At 42.8% G+C, this 27091-nt stretch overlaps 1 long non-coding RNA gene across 4 annotated transcripts in view; it reads right to left on the bottom strand.

The window, feature by feature from the left end:
- Positions 1–533: 533 nt before the first annotated feature.
- Positions 534–27091, bottom strand: part of LOC140454055 (uncharacterized) — a 49197-nt gene continuing 22639 nt past the window's right edge. For 2 of the 4 annotated variants that reach the window (XR_011952542.1, XR_011952545.1), the window contains exons 4-5: positions 7153–7585; positions 1372–6887 (exon numbers count right to left, since the gene is read on the bottom strand). This is a non-coding gene — a long non-coding RNA (uncharacterized lncRNA). Of the gene's footprint in view, positions 1163–1371; positions 6888–7152; positions 7586–27091 lie in introns of those variants that run through there. The other 2 variants (XR_011952543.1, XR_011952544.1) reach the window with 2 other exon arrangements.

Raw genomic sequence — 27091 nt, 5'->3', positions numbered from 1 at the left:
GTAAATATAAATACAATATACATGCATAAAACAAGCAGTAATAGTCACAGAACCGACCCCTGAGGCATTCCACTCATCAAAGGCCTTCAGCCCGACAAGCATACTTCAACTATTACCCTCTGTTTTCCTACAATGAAGCAAATCTATGATCTGATTTGCTAGCTCCCCCTCAATTCCATATGATCTAAACTTCCAGAGCACCCTGCCTTTCCAAATGCACGTACATTGTCTCTCAGAATCTTCTCAAAAAACTTGTCGACTAGAGTTATCAGGTTTGCTGGTCTATAGGTCCCAGGTTTTTCTTTGTAGCTCTTCTTGAATAAGGGAACAGCTTCGCTATGCTCCAGTCCTCCGGGACCTCACCCTTTGGCTACCAACCAGGGCCCCCACTATTACTCTTCTGTCCTTCTGCAGTGTTCCTGAATATATCTGGTCAGGGCAAGGAGATTTTTAGAAATACTGCATAGTCTGAAAGATATGTCTACTTATTTCAGGTGAAAACACCAAAGAATGAGTAAGTGACTCAATGATGATTAACATAACAAATTAAAGAATATATTAATCACAGGAAGTGACTTCAGAAGAATTCCAGACATTGTGGAATCCTCAGAATTCACAGAAAATTGCAATCCAGAAAAGGGGGGCAATGAAACTGATCAGGTTATCAAAAAGCGACCATGCATGCAAACAAACAGTAACAGAATGACTGCAAAAACCTATGATCTATATTTTTAAAAAAAACATTGTCAAATATGGAAATTTGCAGTTGGGAGAGACGGGTTTATGGTGAATAATAGGGAAATGGCAAAGCAAATGCCCAGTTCCTTTCCATCTGTCTTAATGGAGTAAGATCCAGAAAATCACCCAGAAATACGAAGTGATTGTACAGGACTTGTGGAAGTAAAGACATAAAGTCAATTCATATCAGTAACAAGGCAATATTGAACATGCAGCTGGATTGAGCATTGCTACGCTTGACAGTCCAGATGTACTTCATACCAAAATCTTCAGGAATAAATCACAAATAGAAGAATTAATTGCATTGTCGATGACTGCGTTCTATTTTCCGGTACATTCTGCAGAGTCCAGAAGCTGATGTAGATAAATGTACATTAGTAAACGTGATCCAAGCACTACAGATGAATGGTAGGGATCCAAGCATCTACAAAGGGAAGAAGACAGAGTGTGGAGAACTGCTGACAAATTAACTTGACATTTGTCGGGAAATTGTTGGAATCTATTATATAGGATGTGATATTGGATACTTAGACATTAACAGCAACATTGGAGAGACGCAGTATGCATTTCTGAAAGGGAAATCATACTTTACAAACTTTGGAATTGTTTGAAGTTGATTCTTATAGCATAGATGATGGCGATCCAGTAGAATTGGCATATTTTAGATTATCAGAAGGCTTTCTATAAGAACTCACACAGTGAGTTCGAAAATGCAATGATGTGAAGGGTATTTGGAGGAATATATGTAAGTGGAAACCTAAAGTTTGGTTGACTTCCTTTAAGGGAGTCAGAATATAGATGTAAAAACACGTTGAAGCAGTGTGTTGGTGAGACTGTACCTGGAGTATTGTGCACAGTTTTGGTGACCGAATCTGAGAAAGAATATACTGACCACAGAGGAAGTGCAATGGACATTATCCAGGCATATCCCTCAGATGGCAAACTTGAGTGATGAGGAAACTCAGCCTATGGTCTCTTGAGGTTCAAAGAACCAGCGGTGGGTCACTGTGAACTTTATAAAGCTCACAAAACATACGACAAGTTGGAAATTAACAGGAAGGTTATCAGACTGTCTAATCCACATTCAAGGCAAATAATGGCAGGATAAGGGACAAACCATTTAAGACTGTAATAACGAGGACATTCTGTGCGTGGAAGGGACTGACTAACACAGGGGCAAGGCAAGACGAAATTACGGAGAATCCCCAGCTAACCTACAAGTGTGTCAAGTGGAGCAGAATAACCAATGAACACGTAGGACGCATTAGTGACTTGCCAAGTTGCAGCTAAATCAACTTTAGTAGTAAGAGAAAAAGGGGAGTGGTAGAAGGCTGTTTGTGTGACTGGAGGCCAGTGTCCAATGGTGTATCACGGACATCAGTGCTGGGTCCCTTATTATTTGTGAATCGGAGGTGCGAGTGTTGGGCTGGGGTGGACAAATCTAAAAATAACATAACACCAGACCATAGTCTAACAGGTTTATTCGGCAGCACTAGCTTTCGAAACGTAGCTTCTTCATCAAGCACAACCACGTGATATAACTGATGTGGAGAGATTTTTAACCTTATTATTTGTGGTATTCATAAATGATGCAGCTGTGAATATGGACAAGGGGTGGGTGTGTAATACATAAGTTTGGATTTGATACAAAGATTGGCCGGGTGGTTGGCAGTGAGGAGGAAGGCCTTATGTTATGGGTCGATACTGATGGAATGGTCAGATGGGTGGATCAATGGCAGATGGAATGTAACCCTGATAACTATGAGGTGATGCAACCTTGGAAGAAGGAACCAGACAGGGGAGTACTCAATGAATGGCAGCACACTAGAAAGCTCATAGGGTGCTTCTCCACACATTGCTGAATGTTTCTGCACAGGTTATACACAATCTGGGAAAGCTAGGGGAATGTAAACATAGCCTTTATTCATCAAGGTATTGATTATAAGAACTATGCGGAACTGTGGTGAGGGAAAGATGGAATATTGTGTGAGGGTCTGGGAACAACATTACAGGAAGGATTTGATTGTAGTGGAGGGGGTGCAGAGCAGATTCACGAGGATGTTCCCTGGGATGGAGCATATCAGCTATGCAGAGAGACTGGATAACCTCAGGTTGTTTAGTTTGGAGGAGAGAAGGCTGAGAGGTCTGTGATTCAGAGGGATAGGATTACGAGGTACATGGACAGGGTGGATAGACAGCAGCTGTTGCTGTGACTCAAAGGGCCAGACTTTAAAAGTGAAGGATTTGCGGTTTAGTGAAGATTTGGGAATTGTTTTTCAACCAGAGGGTGTTGGGGTCTGGAATGCACTTTTTGAGAGTGGAGTTGTCATGGTAACCTCAAACCTTTAGAAACCACATGATTGTGCACTTTAAATGCTTTAATATTCACGGCTATGGTCTTGTGTTGGAAAGTGGGCCGAAAGTAGACTGTGCTGTATTTCTGGTCGTACAGAGTCTGTGCTTCTGTGATTGTATGGCTGTGGAAGGTTGAGTAGCTTAAGGTAAGAATTGATGTGTTTCTGAAGAATATCTTAACAAAGTTGTTAATAGAGAACTTGGAATATTTTCTGGAAATATGTCAATGGCAAAATTAAGAGAAACAAATTGCTGATTTCTCACAGTCTGATGCCATATAATTGAGGACCGAGAAATAGCAGAACTATGGAGCAAATACCTTAGTTACGCCTTCACAGAAGAAAACAAAACAAAAAAGAAAACTTCCTAGCAATACTAGGGAATTTCAGTCTTGTGCGAAAAAAGGAATAGAATGAAAATAGCAACTAAACAGTTTAAAGAAAGTATTTGACTGAAAATAATGGGCATAGACAAAGTCAACAGAGATTTATGACATGGGAATCATATTTGAGAAAGTGGCTTTTAGTAAAATTCTGTAGGAGGTATCAATGCCATACGAGTGGAATCTAAGAAAGATTTTTGATAAAGCCCCAAGCCCAATGTGCAAATTCGAATCCTATGGGACTCAGGCTAATATATGGTCATAGATTTAGAATGGGAGAGCTGGCAGGAAACAGTGAGTAGGAATAAAACAATGTTGTATTTTTATATGGAAGGCTTGGAGGATATTGTAAGGATCGTGTCTTGGACTCCAGCTATTCCCAATATCTTTGGGTGAGGGGCGCAAATGAAATATTCTCAAGTCTGCTGACAGCTCTAAACGATGTCAGCTTGTGAGTGGATGAGGAGGATGTAAAAAAGTTCCAAGGTGATTGAGACAAGTCGAGTAACTGGCAAATACGTGGCAGATGGAGAGTAATGGGGAGATGAGATGTTGTGTACTTTGATGGGAACAATAAAATGGCAGCCTCCCATTTGAAAAATGAGTGTTTGTAAAATGTTGCACTATAAATGAACTTAAGCTGCATTTTTGTTTATTTCTGCGTAGCCCTCAGAGTCCATGTAGGGCAGTGAGTTCTGAAGCCAGAAGTCCATACTGGGAATGACATTGGCACGCTGACAATTGTATATAGGCCCAGCAAGTGGGGAACTGTAACTTTGAAAGGAATCTGGATCTCCCTGTAGACCAGTCACTGAAAGCAATATTGCAGGAATAGAAAGCAAGAAGGAAGATAAATGCTGTATTCACCTTCATTTCAGGGGGATTTGAGTACAGGAGTAAATGTGTCTCACTGCAGCTGTACAGGGCCTTAGTGAGACCCCATGTCGAACATTGTGCAGTATTGTGTGCAGTTTTGGTCTCTTTTCCTAACAGACGACATACCTGACATTGAGTGAGAGTAGCAAAGGATGACCAGACTGATCTCTGGGATGACAGACATCTTGTGGGAGCAGAGCTTGGGGTAACTGGACCTATATTCCATGGGCTTTAGGAAAATGAATGAAAATCACAGTGAAATATATAACACTCTGACAGGGCGAGACAGATTAGAAGCAGATCAGTAAATCGCCTGGCTTGAACGTCTAAACCAAGGGGCCACAATATTAGGTACAGACAGGCCACTTTGCATTGAGATGAGAATAAATGCCTGCACTCAGAGAGTGGCGAACCAGGGGTACTCTCTCCCAGATCAGGCTGTGGAAATCAAGGGGCTGAATATAAATAAGGAATTGTGGAAACTAAAGGGATAGGGAGAGAGCAGGAGTACGGTGTGAAGATAGAAGGTCAGCTATTATTCCAGGTTGTTCTCCAATAACGCAATAACTGTGTTCCTGTACAACACTATGTTGTAGAAAATCGTGTAATATTAATAATGGGGTCTATGGAAACAAGAGGGTAAGTGGCGAATTCCCAAATATATCAGTAAAAACTAAAATATAAATTTGGTCTAACACACAATAGGACAGTCTAAATAAATCTTTAAATTACATGTTGTAATGGAACAGTGCTGGAAATGTAACGCTTTCACACGACAATCACTCACTGGTGCACTGTACCTTTCACCACAATCTTCACCAGAAAGCGCGCAGGGGCTGACTGACCATGTGATGCCGATGCCGAATTCCAGTTTTCCCCAAGATTCTCCCCACAGTTTGAAATAAAGTTCTTTTTTAAATATAGACGACAATTCCCAGTTTCAGGCTCAGTTTCAAGGCCTGAAGAATCAATTGCATTCCTGTTTTAGCTGAACACATTGATTGTACCTTTTGTAGATAGAGGGTTTCTGAGGTTGGGTTTGCTGTTCAGCTGTTGCCCGGCAAGGAATCGCGTCACAGTAAACGCCAGTTCACTTTATAGAAAAAGGTTCATGAATTGCATTGCAGCCGAAATGTATTTAATCAACACGTGTTATTGGTGAACTGCCTGTATATAGAATGGAGGGGCAAAACTGGTGGGCTGAATGGACTACAGCAGTTCTCATTTTATGGTTCACAATGTTTAAACATATTCAGGGATATGTATATTGTATGGGGAAAACTGCGTTGGGGAGATGTTCGGCCATTAACTAGAATAGGGAAAGTTCAATGAGTTGTATGACGTATTCCTTTCCTGATACTTCTGTGCAGTCTGTAGGAAAGCTCTGTAAATGTTGTCACAAGCTCTCAGCTGTTAGGAAGGAGGTCTCTGCATGGTCGACAGGATTGTGTTTCCCATTCCCTTTTCTGATAACGAGGCTGGTGCCGGCTGTTCTCTCCGGTTTATCCTTTAAGTCCTCGGAGCAGTTTGATACGATTGAGTGCCTTGCTTGGCCGTTCCCGAGACCATTAAAGAGTGTATCACATGTCTGTGTGTCTGGAGTCACTTTTAGGCCAGACAGGAAAGCACGGGGGATTCACTTCCTGAACGAAGACTGGGGAATTATCCTGGACTGGATTAGCAAGCCAATGACAATTCCACAACAGCACCATCTCCACATGGGGTCCTATCGGAAACCACACTGAAGCGATTATTTCTGTGCTGTTTGACAGCTCTATCAAAAATAACCCCAACCAATTTGAGTATCGTGATGGGACTGAGGGCGTGGTAATTGGTCCGAATGTAATTATTCTCTTCTTAGGGGATGGGACATAGTTGAGCAATTACCCACATTAAGAGAAAGTGAGGACTGCATTGCTAATTCCCCACATTGCCAGTGAGTTGTCAGAGTTGGACCTGGAATGAAACAGCTTCCTCAGGTACACGGCTTGTTGTGTCGCCAAAGTCCTCAGTCCTATTGCAGGAATGGGGTCAGGGCCAAATGCCTTTGTCGTATCGACAGTGTCCAGCTGTTGCTTCATGTCACGCGCAGTGAACTGAATTGGTTGAAAACGGCATCTGTGATTCTGAGGGTATCATAGTGAAGGTGAGGTGGGTAATCGACTCAACACTTCTGGCTGAGGGTGGTGCAGATACTGTATCGTCTGCATGGATGCACAGGGCTGTTCCATTATTTAGGATGGGGATATTTGTGGAGTCCTCTCCTCCAGTAAGTTATTTAATGGTCCATCGACTTTTATGCATGGATTTGACAGGACGACAGAGCTTATATCTGATTTGTTAGTCTTGGGATCATCTCTCTCTCTCTGTATCAGATGTCAGTCCTGCTGTTCGTAGTGTAACCAGTCAAGTGCGGTAGCTTTAATGGATTGTCATCAGGTTTCGGTGCACGTGATTCCGACCCAACCATGTTCACCTACACTCGTTCACTGACCCATGGATCGGCTTGATGGAAATGGTAGACGGGTGGACTACCCTGGGGGAAAAGTTACAGGTTGTCATTGAAATCTACAGCATCAGATGATAACCCAGTTTTAGCTGCAATATCTACAATTCAATTCTACTTACTGCCCCCCAGTTCACACCGAGACCCATTCACCCATCAGCCCTAAATTCAGTGAACTACTCTGGTTTCTGAAGCGGAAATACTTCCATTTTCATATTCTCATTCTGCTGGAAGTCTTTCCTTGGTGTCACACCTCCAATTTGTTACATATACAATATCCATTTAAGGTACTAACCTGAAACGTTTCCTTTCAGTAATGCCATCTTCTGTATTTGAAGTGAATGTGTTTCCTTCTGTTTTTCTCCCTTACCATGAATCAGAGCACTGCAGTGTCAGTGATGCCAGCCTTATGCAGTTTCAGAGTCAAGGAACTTGTCACCATGTGTTACTGTTCAGTTCCCAGTGTACAACGCTCCATGTTGGACAGGATGTTTGGGCATCTTTGACAATATGTCGTTGGAAATTGTTCAAAAACAGAAATTGCTGAATAAATTGCAAAAGATGTTGAAGAATTTTCTGGAGTGAATGCAGAGTTAAACTTTCAGGTCCAGTGAACCTTCTATAAAGGTTTTTTTATTTTTATTTCCAGTATCCATAATTATTTATTTAATTGAAAAATTGTTCTGCGCCTATTCAGTTCTGGAAAAACTCAGCAGGTCTGTCAACATCTGCAGAGAAAGAGAAATAGAGTTAGCGTTTCCCGTCCAGTGTGACAATTCTTCAAAACTGAATGCAATTGCAAAATGGTCTTTCAGTCCCTTGCCAGATGTAGAGGATGGGTTGCAGGGAAAAGAGGGTGGGGCAAAAGAAAAATGGGCTTTTAGCAGTGGTGAAAGGAAAGATTCTGTACAACGGGTCGAATTTAAGGTGTGAATGGGGGAAAGGGGTTCTTTCTATTGAATGCAAGATAAAGAAGACACAACCACACAAGGTTATACGGAGGCCAGGAGGGAGAATGTTGACCATGCGGTATTATATAAATCTGGCCACAGATATGTTTTCACTGTCATCGTCATCACCCCCTTTAGAGAAAGGAATTCAGGTGCATGACTTCTTATTGGCACTAGTAAGCGTTTCATGCTGCCTTAGTATTGTAATATGGAGAAAAACAAATCACAGTGTGACGTTTGGGCTGAGTATTGGTAGATGTCATTTTTAATATTGTTTCAATTTTGCAGTGGTTATCTTTAAACGTTTGTTCTTGAAGTTAGCATCAGATGGAGTGTAGGATGTTGAGGAGTGACATTATAGAAACTTATAAAATCGTGAGAGGTATGGATAGGGTGACTATCCAAGGTCTTTTCCAAAGGGTAGGGGAATCCAAAGAGAGGGAATAGGTTTAAGGTGAAAGAGGGTAGATATAAAAGGGACTAAGGGCAGCTTTTTTACACAGAGGGCGGTGTGGGTATGGAATGAGCTTCCAGAGGAAGAGTGGGAGATGCAAGGACAGCTACAACATTTAAAACTCATTTGGACTAACATATGAATGGGACATATTTAGCGGCACATGGACCTAATGGAAACAGATGTGGCTAGTATAGTTTGGAAGATCTGCCCAGTATGGACATTTAGAAAAGCTTCACGCAGAGTCAGGGTGGTTTTGTGAAAGGGAAATGATATTTTGCCCTGGAAAATCATGCAAAGTATTTCTGGAGATGCCTGTAAATCTAACAAGTGGACTTGATAAAGGGGATCTGGTGGACACCAGGCATTCCAGAGATTTTCCACAAGGTATTACAAAACAAAAGTTCTTACACAAAACAGAAGCTCTAGGACGTCGGATACTGTATTAACATGGGATGATCATTGTTTAACACAGAAATCGGAGAGTCAGGATTAATGGATCTTTATGGTAAAGGTTTAACCGCTGGAGTACCACAAATATCAGTCAGATGACATCAGTTATTTACAATCTATGCTGACAGCCTGAAGGAGGGAGCTGAGTGCAATATACATCCAAGTTTGAGGATGACACTGAGAATCAAAAGGCAGGCTGTTATTTAATGGGGAGGACTTCCAGAAAAGGAACAGTAAAGGCATTGGAGTCTTCCTGTGTATGAAACATCAAGTCAGCATGATGATGCAGCAAGGAACTCGGTTGGTACATTAGGTGGTTTCCTGGGAAGGAAGGGTTCTGTTATTGAGAATCTCTAAGATGGTAAGGCGATTATTCATTGGAGTTTAAATGAATGAGGAGTGATAATGCTGAAACCTACAAGACAAAGAAGGGGTTGGAGAAGGTAGATGTTAAGAAGTTGTTTCCATTCTTGGGCAAAGTGTCGAACTCGATGATATAGATACCGAATAAGGAACATCGATTTCAATCTGAGATGCAGAGTCATGTCTTCTCTCCGAAGGTAATGAATGTCTGGAACTCCCTAACCCAGAGAGGTGTGGAGGGATACAAGGAGTCGGGAAAAGAGTGGAGTTGAGCCCTGGAGTAGATCAGCCATGTTCTTATGAAATGACAGGGTTAGCTTGAGGGGCCAATTGACCTACTCCTGTTCCTATTTATTAATTTCACATGTTATGCTTTTGGAAAGTAACGGGTTATTTTGCTGGGAATCATGTTGTACAATGTTGCATCTAGGGAGAGCAGAGGATTTGTTGTTTAAACCCTGGGTGAGGTATGTGGCTATATTCCCAGCATATCTGTGTCTGCAACATGACCCACATCTGGAGCAGAAGTTACAAAGAGGGGAAGCCTGGAAACAGGGACTGTGGGGTGGGGTTGGTGGTCACTTCCTGATCAAGCCTGGATTTTCCAAGTACATTTCCAAAACTACACCTAACCATCGGAGTGGCCTCGATCTGTCCCTGTTTAGCAGGTCCGAGGGATGAATGGAACATCAGAACATAGGGCTGAGGGACACAAGTGGGTCATTCGGCCCTTTCACACTACTCCACTAATAAATAAGGTCATGGCTCATCTCATTGTGATCCCAGCTGCACTTTTCTTTCCATGCACCATTATCCCTGATTAACATGTCCATGGAAAATCAGAAAAAGCTAGCTTCGATGTAATATAAAGGTCCAGACACTCCAAACTTCTGGGAAAGAGAATTCCTACTTGACTGAAATCCCACTTTGTGCAGTTCTCGTAATTCCTGCTCTGACGGAGGTTGGAAGGTGTCACTGTTTCCTTTTCTCGTCCCATTCCTCCACTGCTGACACTAAATTTTGAATGTAACCAGGTTGGTGATATGGCCGATGATAAAGTTCTCAGACTGAGTCAGGTTCATTGACGGGAACAAGTCACACAGATTTCTTTAGTTAGCCACAAGTAACTAATAAAACTAACGGATGCGCATGGTGGATCTGTGGTTAGCACTGATACCTCCTGTCACCAAGTAGCTACATTCAGTTCCAACCTCGGGCAACCCTCTATGTGGATTTTGAACATTCTCCCCATGTCTGTGTGGATTTCCTCCCAGTGTTCTACTTTCCTCCCATTGTCCATAGATATGCTGCTTAGAACGGATTGGCCATGCTAAATTGCCCATAGTGCCCAGGGATGTGCCGGTTAGATAGGTTAGTCACGGGAAATGCAGGGTTACATGGATAGAGTAGTGGGGCAGGTCCGGAGGGGATACTGTTCCGAGGGTCAATGTGGACTTGATGGACAGAATGTCCTGCCTCCACACTGTAGAGATTCTAGAAAAACAACAAGAAGTTTGGACTATACAAACACCCAGTGGGTATCTATCTGATCACTCTCCTCTAGGTTTTGTGGGATTCCCGATGGCGTACATGGCATCTGCAGAGTTCTCATGTGAATGGGGAGAGGTAGAGGAACAGTAGGACCTCTCTCTATTCATGTTACAGTGTACCCATGCACAGTACATCATGTTGGTGAATACCCACTGTCCTGGCAGCAGTCACGGCCTCTTCATTCAGAAGCAGTCAGCCATTCCCATCATCATCGGGTCTCCACGTGGAAAGAAATGAATATATCTTAAATAAAGGCTGTCCCCTTGATCCACGTTTCAAATCACTATCCCCACCACCAATCAACCACTTCAAAGTATTCCATGTGTACGGAGAGCAATGGGGTCACTTGGAGTGTCTGGGAGCTGATGATCAGGGATGGAGCAAAACCTCCCATGTCAGAACGAGTCTGAGTGAACCCCCCAGTACACAGTATCATTAAGTCCTGTAATCCCTCTCCATTTCAGTAACATACTGACTTCCATTATTCTTGTAAGTGGAATGACAGGTTATATCATGTTAAATTCCACCTGCCAAACTATTATCTATTGTCTTTACCTCTCTGAATCAATTTGCAGACTCTCCACCCTCTCGTGGTAATTTAATCTCTTGCTTATCACAGCGACATAATAATTATTTGAAGAGGTGACAAGTAGGTTAGACCAGGGAAACCTAGAGGATGCGGTCTATCCAGACATCCAAAAGGCCTTTGATAAGGTGCCACACGGGAGGCTACTGAGTAAGGTGAGGGCCAATGGTGTTCGAGGTGAGCTCCTGGCATGGATTGAGGATTGGCTGGAGACAGAAGGAAGAGAGTCGGGATAAAGGGTTCTTTTTTGGAATGGCAGCTGGTGAAAAGCGGTTTCCCGCAGGGTTCAGTGTTGGGGCCGCAGCTGTTCACATTATATATTAATGATCTGGATGAAGGGATTGGGGGCATTCTAGCGATGTTTGCCGATGATACAAAGTTAGGTGGACAGGCAGGTAGTACTGAGGAAGTGGGGAGGCTGCAGAAGGATCTAGACAGTTTGGGAGAGTGGTCCAGGAAATGGCTGATGGAATTCAATGTGAGCAAATGCGAGGTCTTGCACTTTGGTAAAAAGAATACGAGAATGGACTACTTTATAAACGGTGAGAAAATTCATACAGCCAAAGTACAAAGGGTTCTGGGAGTGCTAGTCAAGGATTCTCTAAAGGTAAACCATGCAGGTTGAGTCCGTGATTAAGGAAGTGAATGCAATGTTGTAATTTATCTCAAAAGGGTTGGAATTTAAAGCAGCGATGTGCTGCTGAGATTTTATAAAGGTCTGGTTAGGCCCCATTTGGAGTACTGTGTCCAGTTTTGGGCCCCACACCTCAGGAACGACATACTGGCACTGGAGCGTGTCCAGCGGAGATTCACACGGATGATCCCTGGAATGGTAGGTCTAACATACGAGGAACGGCTGAGGATCCTGGGATTGTATTCATTAGAGATTAGAAGGTTAAGGGGAAATCTAGTAGAAACTTACAAGATAATACATAGCTTGGAAAGGGTGGATGCTAGGAAATTGTTTCTGTTAGGCGAGGAGACTAGGACCCGTGGGCACAGCCTCAGAATTAGAGGGGGTCAATTCAGAACTGAAATGCGGAGACATTTCTTCAGCCAGAGAGTGGTGTGCCTGTGTAATTCATTGCCGCGCAGTGCAGTGGAGGCTGGGACGCTAAATGTCTTCAAGGCAGAGATTGACAAATTCTTGATGTCACAAGGAATTAAGGGTTACGGGGAGAATGCGGGTAAGTGGAGTTGAATTGCCCACCAGCTATGATTAAATGGCGGAGTGGACTCGATGGGCCGAATGGCTTTACTTCCACTCCCATGTCTTATGGCCTCATGGTCTTATGGACATCAACAAACTCAGCATCTGTATATCTTTTCCATCCTCCTGATCATTAATATAGACTGTAAATGGTTGACAACCCAGCACTGGTCACTGTGTGACCCTACTGGTAACATTCTCTCTAACTGATTTATCCTGATTGCCCGCTTCCTGTATGATACCTAGTCTTCCCCCATTCCTGGGCAAAACAGTCAAAGAGTTGAATAAGAACACAGAACATCTGTGAGGTATCCAGCCCCTCGATGAGGCTGATGTCAACACGGCCTCTGTTCCACTTTCCTACCATCTCTCCATCCTAAAACTCTAGTCTCTTGTTGTAGATCGTGCCACGTGAAAAAAATACACTCCATAGCTACACTTCCAATTACTTTTTGCACTTTACAGACCTCAATGAGATCTCCTTTCATTCTTATAAACTGGAGAGTATCGGCCTAAACTGCTCAATTTCTCTTCATAAGACAAACACTTCAAATAAGGAATCAATCTAATGAAGCTCTTCTGAATTGCCTCCAATGGAAATACCTCATTCTGCAGGACACCCAAACTGTACTCCAGTTGCAGCCTCACTAATGCCTTGCATAGCTACACCAACACTCCCTACCTTTCTACTCTATCCTTTTATAAATAAACACTGAAACTATGCTTGCATTTCTCATTACTTGAAGTACCCACAGGCAAGTTTTCTATGATACGCAAACAGACACTCAGATCCCTCTGCACCTAAGCACTTTGAACTTTCTCTCCATTTAGATAATAATTTGTCTTTCTATTATCCTGGCCAACTTGAATAGCCCCATATTTATTCACTTTAATTTTCCTTGCCAAATGTTGGCCCATTCACCCAACCTATCCATATAGTTTTAAAACTTCTTGCATCATCATTCTGAAGTAATTTCCCATCGATGTGAGAGTCATCTGAAAATGTGGCATCGTATTCTCTATCCCATCAACCGAGTACAGTAATCCATCGATCGCAAATGGTTGAGGCATGAGTACTGAAATCACTGGCACCCCACAAATTGCATTTGCCAAAAGAAAATGACACATTTAATCCATCTGACTCCATTTTGTTGGTTAACCAATCCTCCATCCAAGCGAATAAATTACTCCTAAACCCATGTTGTCTGATCTTACCACTTACTCTTTAGAGAAGCGACATATCCGATGCCTTCAGGAAGACCAGATATGTTCCATCTCCAGGATTCCCACGCTCCACCTTGTTTATGTCATCTTCAAATAACTCAAGCAAACAATTCAAACACGATTTAGCCTTCGTAAAATCATGTTGACTCTGATGGATTGTGGTTTAACTTTGCAAATGTCCTGAACAATGACTCTAACAATTTGCCTTAAATTGCAATGGTTTATTGTTACACTTTAGTCCCGAATGTATACCATTATTATAAGTTCTTCCCTTTCGAAAGCCTTTACGTTTTCTTTGAATTCCTATTTAATGGGCACACGTTTTTAAGTGATCTGCTCCAATTACCGAGTAAGAGCCATGTGTGGCTGAATGGACTCACCATCCTGCTGGTGTACAAACTCGATGGGCTGACGTCTTTCTGGTATTCCCATATTGTCATCTCCAAGGCCAGAACGACCTCCTCCTGTTGATGCTTTAGAGGATTGGGAGATTATGGAATCTTCCTGTTGCTGTGTAACATTTTGAGAGGCTGATGGATCTTCTCATACTTCCCCATAACAGGTGGAAATACTGAACGGTATCCTCATGTATCCCAGAGATGGGACCGAGGGATTGATTGGTCTTCTCTTGTTCCCATACAACAGACACGTGTCGAAATTACCTTTTCCTTTCTCATGAAAGAAGTCTCAGATAGTTTTTTTATCCTTATCCAATTCCCTTGCAATAGGCTCGGTGGGTCTGAACGGCCTCCTGTTGTCCCAGTGTAACAATCTCCAGTCACTGTGTGACCTCTTCCAGTTCCTATGTTACAGACTTGTGGAGGCTGAATGGACTTATCCTGTTGCTGTTTAACAGGATACTGGTGCAGCATGGCCTACTGTTATAGGCTCGAGTGGCTGATTGGCCTCCTTCTGTAAATGTATATCAGGTTCCACGGGCTGAATAGCCTCGTCCTGTTTTGGTGTAACAGGTTCGAAGGCCTGCATATCCTCCTGTTGTTCCTGTGTAACACATTGGAGAACGGAATGAGTTCCTCCATTATCTGTGTTATTTGCTTCACTTGTTGATTCCTTCTGCCATTTATGTTCAAGAAAGATCATCTTTAACCAATGGCTACTGGGTCAACCTGATTATCCTTCCGTTTTAAACTCGCACCTTCATTGCAGGAATCAGTTGAGGGAACCATCTCTGAGCTGTTTCCAATATAACAACATATTTTCTTCATTGAAGAGATTAAATCTGGACACACTACACCAGATGTGATCTCACTAAGACCCTGTACAGCAGCAGCAACACATTACCCACCTGTTGTAAGGTTCCCACCCAGGTTAGAGCTGTCTCAGCTCTCTGGGGGAATACAGAGCATTGTTGGAAGATCATTTTCCTTCTCTACTCCATCAGCATAATGGGAGATCTGGAGAAATTAAAGTTGGAGAAGATCATAAATGATGTGGCGGGATGATCTTTGTCATTAACCTCCACAGAGCCCACGTCGCTCAGATTCTACAGAATCTACTAAGGTGGAGCGTAAAAACAACAAGGAGGAGCAAACATTGATGCGAGTTATATATCAAAGTGAAAGCTGCAATACAAATGCTGGACATGTTATAAAACAAGAAATGAGATATACACATTTGTGGGTACTGCAGTAATATTGTACTGCTTAAATTATATCTAAACTGTGTTAACCCAATTGAATGCTAATGCTGGGAAAAATGGATTTCATGACCACGTGTGAGATTGTTTACATTAACTTTATGTTAAGCAGTGAGCTCGAGATCAGGTTATTTAGGAATTGGTGTTGAGTGATCAGAATAGCTAATTGAAAATTTTGCTGTAAAGGACCTTTTGGGAACAGTGACCAAAATGTATTGGTTTTCTTTTATGCTGCTTGAGTACACGACAGTTTTTGTTGTATTTGAAATAACCGTGATAAACCTGAGTCATGCAAGCCCTGAAGGTGTGCGGAGAAAGTGGGGACTACAGATGCTGGAGATCAGAGTCGAAGACTGTGGTGCTGGAAAAGCGCAATCAGGCAGCAGACTAGGACAAGGAGAAATGACGTATCGGGCATAAGCCCTTCATCAGGAATGAGGCTTATGGGTCAAGGGGTCAAGAGAGTTAAATGAGAAGGGGGTGCGGCAGGAGGGAGGTAGCTGGGATTGTGATAGGTAGATGAAGGTGGGGTTGAAAGTGATAGGTGATGAAGGGAGATAAAACGCCTCATCTAATGTATCCATTACACCCAATGTTGTCTTCTCTACATTGGCGAAGCAGGAGGTCAACTTGTGGATCATTTCAGAGAACAATTCTGGGACAGCCACATTGAACAAGTCCATCGCCTTGTGGCTGAGAACTATAACTCCCCTTCCCACTCTGCCAAGGACATGAGGGCCCTGGGCCTGCTCCATCGCCAAACCTGAGCCACCAGAAGCCTGGAGGAAGAAAGCATCCTCTTTGGGATGGGAATCGCCACTTCCCCGAATCCCACGTTATCCCACTCCAACCTTCCAAGCCAGCACCGCCCTTTTGAATGTTCCTATGTGTCCACCTTCCTTCCTATCAATCTGGGCCACCCTCCTCTCCGACTATCACTTTCAACCCCACCTTCATCTACCTATTAGATGAAAGGAGGCAGCTTAGAAAAATGCCAAGTGTTGCAGTGAGCCAGTGGATTCAGAGAAATGTAGGACCCAGCAAAGGATGACCAAGAAACAGAAGAAAATCAGAAAGAGAAAAAGCGTGCAAACGAAAGAAAAACATGAAGACTGCTAAAAAGCGTCTATCAATGTATGAAAGAAAACTAAAAACAAGGTCAAATGTGGAACAGTTGGTGTGCGTTCAGGATAATTTATTGCAGAGAACAGAGAAATCGCAGGAAAAAGAAACAGTTTCTTTTTTGTCTATCTTCATGGAAGAATGTCCAGAAATTCTTCCAGAAATAGCAAGTGACCATGGGACTTGTGTAAGTAAAGTCTAAGATCATTCTTATCAGTGTTGGGGTTATCTTTGAAAAGAAAGCTGGATTGAATATTTATAAATCAGTCAGACTAGATGTACTTCATACAAGAATTTCAGAGGAAGCAGCAATCGACGTGTTGATTGCATCGCGGATTTTCACTTTATTTTCCGTCACATTCCCAAAAGGCATTTAGCCAATCTGGATAAGGAAAAGGTTATAAATAATATCCAATAGTTTAAGAAGAGATGAAGATGGAGAGTGGTGAACTACAGACCAGTTATCTTGTCATCCGCAGCCGTGTTGGACTCGATTACAAAGAACATGCTAGTAGATATTTAGAAGGTAATAACATAACTGGGGAGTGTGAGAATGTACCGATGAACGGAAAACCAGAATTGGCAAAATTTTTTGGAACGGTATGAAGATGATTCTTGTGGTCATAGGCAATGAAGAACAAATGTATAATATATAGTTAGATAATCATGAGCTTTTTTTGTACAAACTCACACAGTAAGCTCACAAGAAAGTTAAAGTGAGAGGTATTGGGTAGAACATATGCAAATGTAAAAGTAAAAATTAGGTTTACATTCATGTGAATGAATTTCGAATATAGAGGATGTCGTGCACCAGTTACATCGAGTGCTGGTGAGACTAAACTTAAAGTATTGTGTATCATTCAGACTCCCAATCTAAAAAAAATGTACTGACTACAGAGGAACTGCAAAAGGTATTATGCCGATTAATCCCTAAGATGGCAAGATTGAACAATGTGGAAACTCAGCCTGTGGTCTCGAGTTTCAAAACAAGAGAGGTGATTGCAGTGAAATATAGCGGGGACTGAATAACAGAGGGACATGCAGAAGTACAAGTAGACGAGATCAAGGAGAATCCCATGATATTCTACACGGACATGTAGAACAGAATAATTAGCAAACAGTTAGTGTCCATTAGAAACCAAAGGGGCAATCTGTGTGTCAAGCTGGAGAACATTGATGGATTGTAACATGAGACCTTCACATCTATTTGACTTGGGAGAAGGGGGAGGCAGGTACAGAGTTCAAAAACATGGACTGGGAAGCTCTTGAACAGATTGATGCAAAATACGAGCAAGCATTTGTGACTTTGTTGTGTATGAATTTGGAACAATATCCATGTCTGAATGAGTTGTATCACAGGTGGCTGTTGGGGTCAAGGGAGGAAAGACACTGACAGAATATTTTAATTAGAATCTGACCATAGGGGAGGTGCCAGAGAACTGGAGAACTGCTAATACGATTCCACTTCACAGTAAGGGTTGGAGAGACAGACCAGGGAAATATAGACGAGCAAGTATTAGATCACTGTTAAGAAAAAAACTGGATAAAACAGGGAAGGAGAAAATCGAACTCCAATCAGAGTCACAATGTTATTTCAGGGATAATCATCATGACGTTATCAGAAGGAAGTCACATCCAATGGATTTGATTGAATTAGTTTGAGGAGGTCGATTGTTTAGTTTTGTAGGAAGGCCTTTGACAAATTTCCACCTGGGAAACTGAAAAATAGCGTAAAATCTCACAACATGAAAGATGACGTGACAAATTACAACGAAAATTGTCTTAGTTGCAGGAGACAGAGGGTGGTGGGAGAAGGCTGTTTGTGTGATTGGAGACCAGTATCTCCTGGTGAAACACTGGGATCAGTGCTGTGTCCATTATTGTTTGTGTTGTTCATAGAAAATATTGTTGTGAACGTGGAGGGGGCTAGTTGGAGAGTGGGGGATGTGTGATAAGTAAGTGTATTTTTGACATAAAGATTGGCTGGATGGTTAGCACTGAGGAGGAAGGCCTTAAGTTACAGGAAGATGCAGATGGAATGGTCAGATGGGCCGATCAATGGCAGATAGAATGTAACCTTCATAAATATGAGGTGATGCACTTTGGGAGAAGGAACCAGACAGGGGAGGACACAATGAATGGCAGCACACTGGGAAGCTCAGGGTGTGCTTCTCCACACATCCCTGAATGTGACTGGACAGGTTAATGGGCTAGTTAAGAATTGGACCTTGGGTGTTGTGTTTCCTAATCAGGGCGTAGATTATAAGAGCTACACAGGGCTTTGGTTCGGCCAAAATGGAATACTGTATGTAGCTCTGGGAGCCACATTCCAGGAAGGATGTGATTGTACTGGAGGGGGTTGCAGAGGAGATTCACCAGGATGTTCCCTGCGATGGAGCATATCAGCTATGGAGAGAGGCTGGATAAGCTCGGGTTGTTTACTTTGGAGCAGAGAAGGCTGAGGGGGATGTGATTCAGAAGGATAAGATTATGAGTGATACGGACAGGGTGGATAGGCAGCAGCTGTTCCTTTTAGTCGGAGGGTCAAGAACAAGCCAGTACACTTTTAAAGTGGAACGTTTGAGGTTCAGAGAGGATTTAATCTTTTTTTTTCACCTGGATGGTGTTGTGTTCTGGGATTACTTCCTGAGAGGGGAGTTATCACGAGTAACCTCACACTCATTAAAAAGTACTTGAACGAGCACTTGGAATTCTCATAACATTCCAGGCTATGGGCCTGCAGTAGGAAAGTGGGACTAATATAGATCGTGCAGTACTTCTATAGGCACAGAGTCTATGCTCCTGTGAGTGTATGGTGTGGAAGGTGAATTATTGAGCAGCTTTAGGCAGGAATTGATGGGTTTCTGAAGAGTTATATTCATAAGGTTATAAGAGTGAACTGTATTAGCTTGTTAAATTATGCCAATGTGAGAAATATGAGAAAATAAGTGCAGTTTCCTTACTGTTTGAAACCAGAGAATGGAGAATGGGGAACAGGGAAATGGCAAAACTTTGAAGCCACTACTTCCGTTCTGTCTTCACAGAACTTTCTAACAATACTAGGAAAACCAAGTCTGGTGTGGGAAAATGATAGAGTACATGGAACATAGAACATAGTAAGTAAATTGTTTAGGAGAAATTATTGGGGCTTAAAGTAATGGTCATAGACAACACTAACATACTTTTTGAAATGGGAATTATGTTTGAGAAACAGACTGGAAGACAAATGAAAGAGAAGCAATGAATGTTAAACATGTTGATTTTTAGAAAAATTTTGGTAAAGCTCCAAGCCCAGTTTGCAAAATCAAATCTGAGTGGATTGGGGCTAATATAAGGACATGTTTCTAAAATGGGACAGCTGGCAGGAAACAGTGAATAGAAATAAACAGGCTCGTGAAGCAACAGCCTGACATTGTCTGTAAGGTATGGTTCTGTAAGGTATAAGTCCTTCCACATCTAGTCAAGAAACTTTAGGGAAAATTAAACAATTCACTGGAGGAAGAGATTCCACAAATAGCCCCTTCCTCCATGATGGAAGAGCCCAGCACTTCAGTGTATAAGATAAGGCTGATTCATTCGCAACAATCTTCAGTCAGAAGTGCTGAGTGGATGATCCATTTCAGCCTATGTCCCAGATTCTCCATCACCTTCCCCAGATATCTCCTGTCTCATCAGCAGGACGGACACAGCAGAAGTGGCGGCACATTGGGATACAGTTGGAAGGGAATTGCTCTTGACTCCGTATCCCATGAAGTCTCATGGCATTCGTTTGCACATGGGAAAGGAAACGTCCTGCTGATAACCATGTACCAGCCTCTTTCAACCAATAAATCAATACTCCTCCATGTTGATCAACACTTGGAGGATGCAATAATGGTAGCACGGACGCAATATGTACTCTGAGTAGCGGATTTCAATGTCCACCTCAGCTACAGCAATACTGATCGAGCTGGCCGGGTCCTAAAGGATATAACTGCTAGCCTGGTACTGCAGCAGATGGTGAAGGAACCTCTCGATCATCAGTAAAGTGGTGGGAGGTCTCAGTGCTTTTAAGCAGCACTTGCTCAGCAATACCCTGGTCAATGCCGTCCGGTTGGGCTCCAGCAGGGCCACTGAGCTCCTGACCTCATTACCGTGGTTCAAATATGGACAAAAGAGCTGAATTCCAGGGGTGGGGTGAGAGTGACAGTCCTTTAAAACGAGGCTGTCTTCGATCAAGTGTGGCATTAAAGGACCTTAGCAACACTGGAATCAATGGGAATCAGGGACAATCTCCCCGCTGCTTAGAATCATACCTGACACGTAGGAAGATGGTTATGGTTGATGAAGGTCAGTCAACTCAGCTCCAAGTCTATAGGAGTCGCTCGAGCAGTGGCCGAATGCTTCTTCAGGGCTGCTTCATCAATGACCTTCCCTCCATTTTAAGGTCAGAATTGGGGATGTTCACTAATGATTGTACAATATTTTTCAACATTTGTGGCTCCTCAGATACTGAAGCAGTCCATGTTCAAATGAGACAAGTTCTTGACAGTATCCAGGCTGACAAGTGGAAAATAATATTCAGGCCACACAAATGCCAGACGGTGACCATCACCAATAAAATACAATCTAACCTGCCCCTTGGCATTCAATGGTGTTACTGTCTCTGAATCCCCCAATATCAAAGTCTCGGTAGGTAATCATTGCTCAGAAACTCACTGGTCTCGCCATACAAATTCAGTAACTATAAGAGCAGGTCTGAAGCTAGAAATACTGCGGCGAGTAACTCACATCCTGACTTCCAAATGTCTGTCCATCATCTACAATGCATAAGTCAGAAGTGTAACAGGAGACTCCCAATTTGGCTGGATGAGTGCAGCCCCACCAAGACTCAAGAAGCTTTATACCATCCAGGACAAAGCAACCAGTTTGACTGTCCCTTCATCCACAAGGCTCCACCATTGACGCTCAGCAGCAGCAGCAGTGTTTTACTATCTACATGCTGCAATGAAATCATTCACCAAAGATCCTCAGAGAACATCTTCCCAACTCACGACCACGTCTATCTGGAAGGACAAGGGCTGCAGATGTATGGAAATACCATAATCTTTAGGTTCCCCTCCAAGCCATTCACCATCCTGGCTTGGAAATATGTCACCGCTCCTTCACAGTCGTTGGGCCAGAATCCAGGGATTCCCTCCCTAATGACATTGGTGGTCAACCACAGCAGGTGGACTGCAGCGTTCAACAAGGCAGCTCACCACCACCTTCTCAAGAGCAATTAGGGTCAGGCAATAAATGCTGGCCAAGCCAGTGACACCCAGATTCATGAAATAAATAAATAGAAATTAACAGAGGACGGTTGCTGATGTGTCGCAGGGATCGGTGCTTGGGGCCCAGCTGTTCACAATGCCCTTTAAACATTTGGTTGCTGGAATCAGATACAATATATCCCAGCCTGCTGACAGCACTAACGGATGTGGGATTGTGAGTGGGTGAGGAGGATGTAAAAAAGCACCGGGAAGACTAAGGCAAGTGGAGTGAATGGGTAAATACGTGACAGATGGAGAACAATTTTGATAGAGGTGACGGTGTGCCCTTTGGTGGAAACGATCAATTGGCAGCCTACCATTTGAAAGGGATTGGTTGAAACATGTTGATCTACAAAGGGACGTATGGTCCTTTTTGTTGTTACCTTCTGCATAAACCTCTGAGGTCCCTGCAGCGCAGTGAGTTCTGCAACCAGAAGTCAATACTGGGCATGGCATTGGCACGCTAACCAGTGTATACAGACCCTTCAAGTGGGGAGCTGTATCACTGAAAAGGATCTGCATCTCCCTGTACACCTGTCGCTGAAAGGAATATTGCAGAAACAGAAAGCAGTGAGGAAGACAAATGGTGTGTTGAACTTCATTTCAGGGGGATGTGAGTCCAGGAGAAAGGGTGTCTTACTGCAGCTGTCCAGGGCCTTGGAGAGATATCATCTTGAACATTGTGCAGTATTGTGTGCAGTTTTGGTCTCCTTACCTAATAAAGGACAAACCTCACATTGATGGAGAGCAGTGAAGGATGACCAGACTGATCTCTGGGATGACGGGCTTGTTGTGGGAGCAGAGTTTGGGAGACTGGGCAAGTATTCCATGGGGTTTAGGAAAATGAGTGGAGATCTCAGTGAGATATATAAAACTCTCACAGGGTGAGACAGATTGGAAGCAGGGATGATAATTCCCCTGGCTGGGACTTCTAAAACAAGGTGCCACAGTATTAGGTACAGGCAGTCACTCTGCATTGAGATGAGAATAAATGTCTGCACTCACAGACTGGGGAACCTGGGGGATTCGCTCGCACCTGGAATACAAGACACTGATCATAAATAAGGATTTAGAGACAGTAAAGGGATGGTGGGAGAGCAGGAATACGGTGTGGAAATAAAGGGCCAACCATCATTTCATTGAATTGGTTAGCAAACTCGATGGACCAAACGTACTCCTGCAACGCCTATTTTATAGCTTCCCAAGGTTACTCACATTAACGGATATGTATATCGTGTGGGGCAAGTGCATTGAGGAGATTTTTTCCATGAACTAGAATGGGGAGGCTCAATGTGTTGTATGACCTATTCCTTTCCCGCTGTTTCTGTTCTGTGGGAAAGCTGTGCAAATGCTGTCATAAGCTATCGATTACTTACAGTGTGGAAACAGGCCCTTCGGCCCAACAAGTCCACACCGCCCCGCCGAAGCGCGACACACCCATACCCCTATATCTACTCCTACCTAACACTACGGGCAATTTAGCATAGCCAATTCACCTGACCTGCACATCTTTGGACTGTGGGAGGAAACCGGAGCACCCGGAGGAAACCCACGCAGACACGGGGAGAATGTACAAACTCCACACAGTCAGTCGCCTGAGGTGGGAATTTGACCCAGGTCTCTGGCGCTGTGAGGCAGCAGATGTTAGGAAGGGGGTCTCTGCAGAGTCGACAGGACTGTGTTCCCATTTCCTTTTCCGACACTGATGCTGAGGCCGGGTGTTCTGTCCGGTTTCATCCTTTCAGACCTCGGAGTAGTTTGATAAAAATGAGTGCTTTGCTGGGCTGTTTCAGAGACCATTGAAATGTTTATCACATGTCAGGGTCTTTAGAGTCACTTTTAGCCCAGCCAAGGACATCACGGGAGATTCACTTCCTAAAAGTACATTGGAGAAGGAAATTCTGTTTACAATCGGTATTGGCTTCAAGGTCACTGTTACTGACCCCAGATTTTAGATCTCGATATTTTATTAATTGTCTTTAACTTCCACCCGCTGCCAGATCATTAGCCTGGTCTGGATTAGTAATCCAGTGACATTTCCACAACAGCACCATCTCCACATGGGGACCTGTCGGAAACCACATAGCGCAGGGTTTTTCTGTGCTGCTTGATATCTCTGTCAAAAACATCTCCCACCAATTTGACTGTCGTGATGGGACTGAGGGGGTGATAATTGGTCAGATTGTAATTATTCCCCTCTTAGGGAACTGGACATAGCTGAGTAATTATCCACATTGCCAGGGAGATGTGAGAGTTGGAGTTGAACTGAAACAGCTTCCCCAGGGACACGGCTTGTTGTGCAGCACAACGCGTCAGTCCTGTTGCAGGAACGGGGTCAGGGCCCATTGCCTGTGTCATATCTACTGTGTTCAGCTGTTTCTTCCTCTCACATGCAGCAAATCGAATTGGTTGAAGACTGGCATCTGTGATTCTGTGGGCACCATGATGAGGGTGAGGTGTATCAACGACTCAACACTTCTGGCAGAGGATGGTGCAGATAAAACATCCTTCTCTTTTACACTGATGCGGAGGTCTGTTCCATTATTTAGGATGGGGATGTTTGTGGAGCCCTCTCCTCCAGTCATTTGTTTAATTGTCCATCATCATTTATGATTGAATGTGGCAGGACTGCAGGGCTTTGTTCAGATCTGTTGGTCAAGTCTGGTAGCTTTAATGAGTTAGCATCTGTTTAAGGTTCATGTGATTCTGACTCTGACATGTTCACCCACACTCGCCACCGAGCCATAGATGGTGTTGATTGTAATGACAGACTGAGGTGTCAACCTGGCAAAAAGTTACAGGTTGTCGTTTAATGCATGTCTGCTTCTCCTGCTGCTGTGGTCTACAGCACGACATGAATACGCAGTTTCGAGCTGCAATGTCTGCAATGAAATTCTGCTGTCTGTTCCCCAATTCTCACTGAGACCCATTCACCCATCAGCCCTTCACTCAGTGAACTAATCTGGTTTCTGATGTGGAAGTACTTACATTTTCAAACTCTCATTCTGCTGAGGGTCTGTCTCCCCAGGTCTTGTTTCCAATCTGACACATTCTACAAAAGCATTTAACTGATCTTAATTTAAATATTTAATTCACCTGAATCTTTTTACTTGAGAAATACCATCTTCTGTGTTTAAAGTGAATCTGTTTCCTCTGTTTCTTTCCCTGACCATGATTATGAGCTCTGTAGTGTCAGTGATGCCAGCCTTATGTCGTTTCAGAGCCATTGAATTCTCTGGATTCCCAACCATCTTCACCACAATGTATGTTTTCTCTTTTGGTTTGATGCCTTGTCACTCATGGCTGCCTTGTTCTCCCATGAGTATGTTTCATCTTCTTGGGGTTGCATTTCTGGTATTATCTTCCGAATTATCCCCAGAACCTCCTCCCATTGCTGCTCTATGGTCTTTCCTGCTCAGCGCCTCCCGCATGTCCTTGTAGTTACATTGCTTAATTATAACCACATTACATCTTTAAGAGAGCATTAGATATAAACTGAAACAAGGAGTTTTGAGAGATGGGACACGAAGAATAATTGGTGGATTTCTTAACTAGATACAAAGGGAGAACGGGAGAGAGGATATAGATATGGAGATGTGGAAAATGAGAAAACTATATAATCGAAAGAAGTAGATATACTTCCCTCAAAATTTTGGCAATTCCTGTGTGCTATGGTGCTTTGTACAGTTCACGTACAAAAGAGCAATATGTTTAAATGCTGGGTCTGATGCCATAACTTTTCTCTCCAACAATATGACAGACACTAGCTTTGGAAATAACCCAGCAGGCCAACATATTGTAGTCCCCATAGAAAGGGGATTAACTGAAATAAGTTGGGAAACCAGAATCAAGAATTTATAACACACACCCTGATAAGATGAGAGACTAGAGTTGGGAATCCCAGATAAGGGGGAACGTTGAGAGAAAGGGAAGGTATCACTTCAGATCAGGATCAAATAATGTTTTAATGCTTTATAAATTTTATACATCGTGTGCATCATTTTTCATTAACTGTGTCTCCGTTGTTCATTTAGAATGTGTTGTACACATATGAACAATCTTCCTTATCTGAACACACACTGATTAAACAGTGTTTAAAAAATCATTTTTCTCCATTTCAGACTGCCCTGTTGTCGTGTCAACAGGATATATGAACACCAACTGGCTACCAAAAGACATGACCCACTCTCACTAGTTTCCATACATACAGAAAAAGAAGGATACCACGTTGAATGTGACAACCCCCACTTCCTCGGACAAAGCCACGCACGAAAGTTCTTAGAAGCATGACATTCTAGCCAGAAGTACATCAATAAACACATCAATTTAGATCCCATCTACCTTCCCTTGAACAAAAAACTGGAAATGACATCACGCAACTTAAGAAACCAAGACCTCGAAATAGAAAGACACGACATACCACCAGTGCGTCACCAGAGACTCTCATTGATGATGTTACCCATTCATGGCGACGAAACATCTGAAAACAAACCTTCAAGCTCAGCGAGTTAACATACATACTTGAAAATTGTTATTTTTCTCTTAATCGTGGAATTTGCGACTATTTTGTCACTCATGTTTTAACAGATAACGAAGTGAGGTGAGCTTTTCTGGGTGTGTAGTTTTAATTAACAGTGGGGTTCAACATCGACATCATAACAGTTTGAGGGCTCGTCGTATGGGATTTGGACAGATTTCAACAGAGTTGGGTTACAAAAGGTCCCAGTAGATTACATCACTTAGTGACCTAGATCTTCAAATAAAACAAGTGAGAAAATTCATTTAATTTTTGTTTCCTTGTGGTTTGTTAATTTAAAAGAAATTGCTTTAACATTACTAATGAGGTTCTGAGGTTTGGAGATGGTACCCAAATTTGCCAAGAAAGTGTAGAAAGACAAAGGAAGGACATACTTTTAGAATGAACGTGTAGATTAGAATTGGGTTTCACCAGGGACAAAAGGAAAGCTGTCATCATAATGGAGTTGGCCAAGCACTTTGGTCTATCAGAGAAGCTAGCAACTGCAGTAGATTTGGAAAAATCGTAAATTGCAAATATGGCAACTGCAGTTAGGAGATAAAGAGGGAGACTGAAAGAGAGAGAAGATAGAGAAAGGGAAAGAGAGGAAAAAGGAAGAGAGGGAGAATTTGAAATTCAGAAGTTTGGAATTATATAAGAAAATTAAATTAGCAGAATTAAGATGAAGGGAGAATGTAGGGATGTATACAACTGTGTTAATACATTGCCATATTTCAGTGCAAAAATGCTAAAACCGTTTTTATTTCATTTGCGAAATTGGCTCGGCAGATGGCATGTCCAGTGAACCTGTGGGTAATGCTAGTTCAGACTAAGTTGGTGGGTACAGCTTGAGAGGT

This window comes from Chiloscyllium punctatum, chromosome 28 (assembly GCF_047496795.1).
Source record: "Chiloscyllium punctatum isolate Juve2018m chromosome 28, sChiPun1.3, whole genome shotgun sequence".
In the NCBI taxonomy this organism is placed as follows: Eukaryota; Metazoa; Chordata; class Chondrichthyes; order Orectolobiformes; family Hemiscylliidae; genus Chiloscyllium; species Chiloscyllium punctatum.
The sequence above is the reverse complement of the archived record's forward strand: the minus strand, read 5'-3'. Positions and strand labels throughout refer to the sequence as shown.